Source organism: Saimiri boliviensis, chromosome 19 (assembly GCF_048565385.1).
Source record: "Saimiri boliviensis isolate mSaiBol1 chromosome 19, mSaiBol1.pri, whole genome shotgun sequence".
Lineage (NCBI taxonomy): Eukaryota > Metazoa > Chordata > Mammalia > Primates > Cebidae > Saimiri > Saimiri boliviensis.
The window spans coordinates 6920670-6926946 of record NC_133467.1 but is presented as its reverse complement, the minus strand read 5'-3'; positions in this window follow the sequence as shown (position 1 = coordinate 6926946).

Here is a 6277-nt window from a genome sequence, read left to right as displayed (position 1 = left end):
CAGTATGTGGACACAGGACTAGCAATTGGTACTTCCCCAACCATAATAATTGAAAGAATGAATGAATTCCAGTCCATTCAATGAAAAGTAAACCCTTCAGACACTGGATGAATAAGACCTGATCTCTACTCTTAAAGGTTAAAAAAATCAAATGTTGCAGATACAAACAGTTAAAACTATATTTCTTGCTATGTAAGAGAAATGTATAAACAAAATATTTTTTGAAAGAAACAATAAATTTTGAAAGAAAGATAATGAAAGTTTATTTTTTAGATCAAATCTAAAGAGTGCAATTACCACATACGTAGAAGAGCATTTCAACTAACATAATCATAAAATAAAGCTGTGTTTTTTTTTTGGCGGGGTGGAGAGACAGCATAGCATGCTGACCTATCGGGAGTGCTATAGCATTAAACACTGACAAGCATTCATACTAGAAAAACAAACTGACACCAAACTAGCCAAAGTCTTCAATACTTTGATGAAAAGTTAACGGTTTTGTTTTTGTTTCTATTTTTTTTAATGCTGTTGAAACTCTTTGAACAGTAGTATAACTTCCTCAGATCTGTGTTTTGCAAAACTAAATCTGTTGGTGGTAAAATCAGTAGATCTTAAGCTGAGGCAGGGATCAGCTGGGACACGAGTCTAGGGATCATTGCTATAGGTTAGCTGAGACATAATGAGAACCGGGAATTAGAATAGGGACAGTAGAAATGAAGATAAAGAAACAATTTGAAAGTGATATCAAAAGGGATTGTAGACAATTTGACATATTTGGTAAAACAGAGGGAGGAATAAAAAATGTCTCCATTGTCATAAACAACTGCATAGATGGTAAAGCTGTGAATTTAGATCAGAAACTGAAGAGAATCGGGTCTTAGTATGCTAAATTGATTTTTTCCTCTGCATGTGTATAAGGGGATACATAATATATCCTTTTCTAAAACCTCCAATGAGTATCTCTACTTATCAATTAAATTCCTCCAAAATTTTAATTTGAATTTTCAGTCTCACACTGATCTCCTGTGGAACTTTTGTGACTGTAACTATTCATTTCAGTTCTATTACTTTACTAAACATACATAATATTCCATCCTTCTCAGTCCATCGTGTAATAAACTTGCACACTACCCTGTATCAGTGAACCCACTGACTAAATTACATATTCAGTCAACAAACACTTCCTGATCAGGGAAGAACACATTCCCATCTTCATGTCATATTTTTTGGATAGTTGGAGTTAATACAAATGACTTCAATAGTCATTCTGACTTTGGTGGACACTGTAACTTGCTACTTGGATCCATCAATTCAGAAATGGCCACCTCAACTGTTGGGATGGTTAGAGGAAGCCAGCCAGCAGGGAGAAATCACATGCCCCCTTAGAGATTGCCTGAGTTGAAGAGATTGCACAAGGTCACATCTTTTCCTAGGGTAAACCACATCATTACTGACAGATGAGGGAGTTTAAAGATACTACTTAGGGCAACACTGAAGGACCACTTTTATTCCAAAGCCTCCTACGGAGTTCCCAAGAGTGTGTCTCAAACTGATTTCTCTCTGCCTCTCTTACTTTCTCCTACAATCTTGAACAGGTTTTTTTCTCAAAGATGCTCCTTAATATTCTGTACACTAGAGTCCATCTCTGACTCAATTTTCCAGGTAACTTAAACTATAACCCTGATACAACTGACCTTTCACTGTTTGTTTTACCTCCTATTCTTTTATGAACTCCTAGAATCCAATAGATACCAGAAATTAGCAGTGTTTTTCATTTCTGCTGCTTATTCAACTGCTGCCTCTCAATTCCAGACTTACCCTCTTTTACTATTTTGGTAATACTGGCTTAGTGTTAGGGCATACCCGTTTAGGGCTCTACGGGGACACTGGAATACTGGAAAGAAAGCAACAGACAGATTCCTTTGCATTTGCTTCCAGTTCCTGTCGTTGTCAATTTAACATAGCAGTGGCTGTTCATTCTGCCAGAAACACTTGATTACAGTAGCAACAGTTGGTTCCAGTTTGCAGTTTGTCTGTCATTCCAGAACCAGCCCCATCATGCTCTGCAGAGATACTTGTGCCAGCCACAGCTTATCCTCAGCAATCTGAACTTCAGCTCCAGAAGGAACCTTCTTTTCCGTTGCATGATTTTAATAATTTCTTCTCTTTATTCTTCAGCGCTGGGAGTGGCAGCTGCTTTCTACAATTACTGACTCTGTGATCCTTCAGTATTCACATTTGGCCTTTTTGGCTTGTGAATAGTTAACAGTTTATAATATTCTGCCTGTTTATGCCTCCTCAGATCCTGATAGATTATTTTTATATAAAACTTAATAAAGTCCGTGAGTTAAAAAGAAAATTTTTATCTGTACAATAAATAGTATTTGAGAAAAGTATAAAATAGAAAAAATTCAGTCATAAAAACACAAGTTTTTGTTCTGTTAATTGGAAAATTTCTTTAAAATTTTATATTTTAGTTTAATAATATGATTAATAAGTTGTGAATATAGCCAATAGATGTTTTGATTCAGTTATCTGTGTATATTTTAACCATGTAGGCATATAGAGAATAACTTTTGAAAGACTTAGTGCAAGTATCTAAGAAGTGATGTTTTAAAACTCTAAGACCTTGATTTATCAGCATTGAAAGTTAGAGAATAATATAAATTCGGGAGCTGTGCATTTAAAATCTGATTACAACTGAAAAATGAAAATATTTTCTAATGCTAGTTTAGTGAAAAAAAACCTATGAACTTACTGTATGAAAAAAAGTGTTCTATAAAAGCAGGCTTTAGATAAACAAAATTGGAAAGATGTAGGAAAATAAATAGAATCCATTACTTGATTTCTTTTATTCAAATTCATGCCCATAACCACTATCACCACCCTCTAAATAATCCTTTCAAAACAAAACAAATAAAAATAGTATTTTTCCCAGTAAAACATAAGATTATAAAACACATAAAATATATGAGGTTGTCATTACAAAATGTACTGTAAATATTTGAGGCCATTGTTTAACTATTTTATTAACCTTGTGTGTGTTGTAGAGATAATTTGAGGTTAATTTGCCTTAATGAAAATTATTTAAAAAGATAACCATATGAAGAATTATAATTAGTAATTTTAATTTTCATTGAAAATGTTTCAGAAATAAGGCAAGAGAAATATATTGTATTCAAAACATATTTTTATATCTAACTTTATAACTCGCATATATAAACATAGTACCTCACACAGTGAACCAAAATTAATATTTACTGAATGACTCAATCTATCACATTTTTGCAAATGTCATTGTTGCCTTTATATTTATTGAGAAAAATAATTCTTATTTTATTAATCACAGAATTTAAATTATATTCAGTACTGTCCACTTTAGCTCCTTGTTTTCATTAAAGTTTTTAGTCCAGAGTTGTAGTGAGTGTTAAAATTAATAATTTTTGAGTGAGAAATTGAAGCAAAAGAAGCAAGATAATTACCTAGAAATGTTAAACAATCTGTGTTTCTTATTTTTGTTATGCAATGTAAGTACTCTTGGAAATGCAATCTGAGAATTTTAAAAATTTTAACAATTTTTAAAATAAGAAAGGATACATGTACATTTTTTTTTTTTTTTTTTTTTTTTTTTTTTTTTTTTTTTTTTTTGAGACGGAGTTTCGCTCTTGTTACCCAGGCTGGAGTGCAATGGCGCGATCTTGGCTCACCGCAACCTCCACCTCCTGGGTTCAGGCAATTCTCCTGCCTCAGCCTCCTGAGTAGCTGGGATTACAGGCACGCGCCACCATGCCCAGCTAATTTTTTGTATCTTTAATAGAGACGGGGTTTCACCATGTTGACCAGGATGGTCTCGATCTCTTGACCTCGTGATCCACCCGCCTCATCCTCCCAAAGTGCTGGGATTACAGGATTGAGCCACTGCGCCCGGCCACATGTACACTTTTTAAAATACTTTTGCACCTAAATGTTATGTCTTTTACTCGAACTATTAAAAATTTGAAATTAGCACACACAGTACCTTATAAATTTCTGCATATCTTTATTGTTTGCTGTTATTAAAGTGACATCATGTCTGTAACCACAAGCTGTGCTTTTCATCCCACTCAGTGAAACAATTAAATACTTCAGTGTCCCTTGACTGATCATTTGCCATCATTTTCTTAAGTCAGTAACATGTATTCTCTGATATTTTCTTCACAATGAACTTATAGTTCAAATGGAATTACCAGAGAGTCTGGTTTCAGCTAAGATCAAAATGTGACTTCTTTGTCACTATTGCATTCATGTCTGAAGGGTAGTTTAGCTAGTTGTAAATGTCTTAGGTCACATTTTTCTTCCTTGAAGATTGTCTAGGTAATTTTTCACTATCATTATAAAATTGATTATTGCTGTGGAGAAGTTCAAGGTCAGCCTATTTTTTTTCACCTTATAGATGAATCAAATCTTTTTTTCTGGCTATTAAAAACATTTATATATATGAAATTTGACATTCAACTAACTTACAGCATTTATTTTCTAGTAGATAATTTTAGGTCACTTTTTTTCTGGGCTATAATATTCCCTTTAAAGAAGTAAATTCAATGTTTCTTTATATCTAAAACATTTTATTTTTTAAATAGAATCTCTAAATATTATTCTTTGTTCCACTATTTAGATCATACCAATTAGAAGATAATAGTTGAGTGTTTATTAAATCTTTTTTGAAAAAGAATGCTTATTTTAATTTTCTTTGTATCTTTTTCATTTTTTTTTTTTAATTTTTACTCTATTTTGCTCAATGTTTAAGTCTTGTCCTTTGTTTTACCTACTATGATTCTGGAACTGTCTGTAATGTTTCTACTGCTTCTCATTTAGCCTTTTTAAAATATGGAACACTTCACAAATGCTTTATTTCTATGAGATTTTTTGCTTCTTCTTACATTTATTTTCTGTCTGAACAGCTTATGTTTTCTTCTCACCATTTCTTCCCTATGAAGACATACTTAATGCTTATGTTATTAAGATAACTGCCTCAATAACTTTATAATTAAGTATGATATTTTCGCGCTGTCAGCAGATCTACATTAACAATTTTGTGATTAGTATTCTTCCTTTGGTTGGCTCTCCTTTTGCTTCCTTTTCTTTCCTGCTTTATTATACTTACTTTGTATTAGTCCATTATTGTTTGAATTATTTCTCTTCTTTGAACCACCTAACTTTTGCTGTGAGAGAATCTAGGTTCATGTACTTGGTTGCCAGAATTTCGCTCGTTTTAGGATAGTGTGTGAATGAGATCTCCCCAGCCAGTGAAGATTAGCCCCATAGGGCTGTTCCTCATGGTGGAATCTCTTCTCCTCTTTGCCACAACAGGATGTTCCTCTCCAGATATATGGACAGTCAGTCCATGTGCTCATTGATCACTGCTTGCCAGATTATCAAGCAGCAAGATCTAACAGTCTTTGCATTAAATTTCATTGTTGAAGATATGGCTGTTTCCTCATACTTTGAGTTGTACTACTTACTTGATAAAGTGTACTATGTATGCTTTTATAAGATTCCTATAAGCAATGGAGAGTATACTGAGCTACAAATTTCTACACTCATTATGCAACCTTCTAAACATTTAGAAATACCCCCGCCTCCATTTTGCACTTCAGAATTTTAGATATCTCTTGATTTCTTTGGAGTTGCCATTTTTTATTTTGATCCTTATTTTCTATTTCCAAGGGAAGAAAATGAAAATGAAGACTGTCTTCTGCAAATTAAAAATGTATATTCTCTCAGATAGAAAAAAGAAAATAGCTGTATTCGTCAAGAATTGTTATATTGATTTCATCACTATGGAAAGAATGTAGTTGTCCTTTCTTTCAATGTTTTCTAGTCTAACACATGTTATTAGGTAATTTATCTTTGTTCATCATTATCTTATTCTCTCTATAGTCTGTTTTTATTTTTATCCACTATAGATTTCTATCTTTCACATACTTCCTCTAATTTCTTTAGTTTACCTTTTTATTTCTCTATGTTTATCTATTTGTTATATAACATTCATCAGAAGTACTGTAATTCTTAGATCTCTTATAAGGAGAGGTGGGAGACTGGCAAAAATTAGTTCACATGGCAATGGAATCAAACTTTGTCATGTCCTCAATTTTATACTTGCACCTTCATATACTCACAATTCACAGTTTCTTCAAATAGCAGTGGATTCCTATGTTTTTTTATTCCCACCTAGCTTCCACTAGGCACCCACATTTCCTACCAGTCCCTCCCTTATCATTATTTAAATCAACTGTGT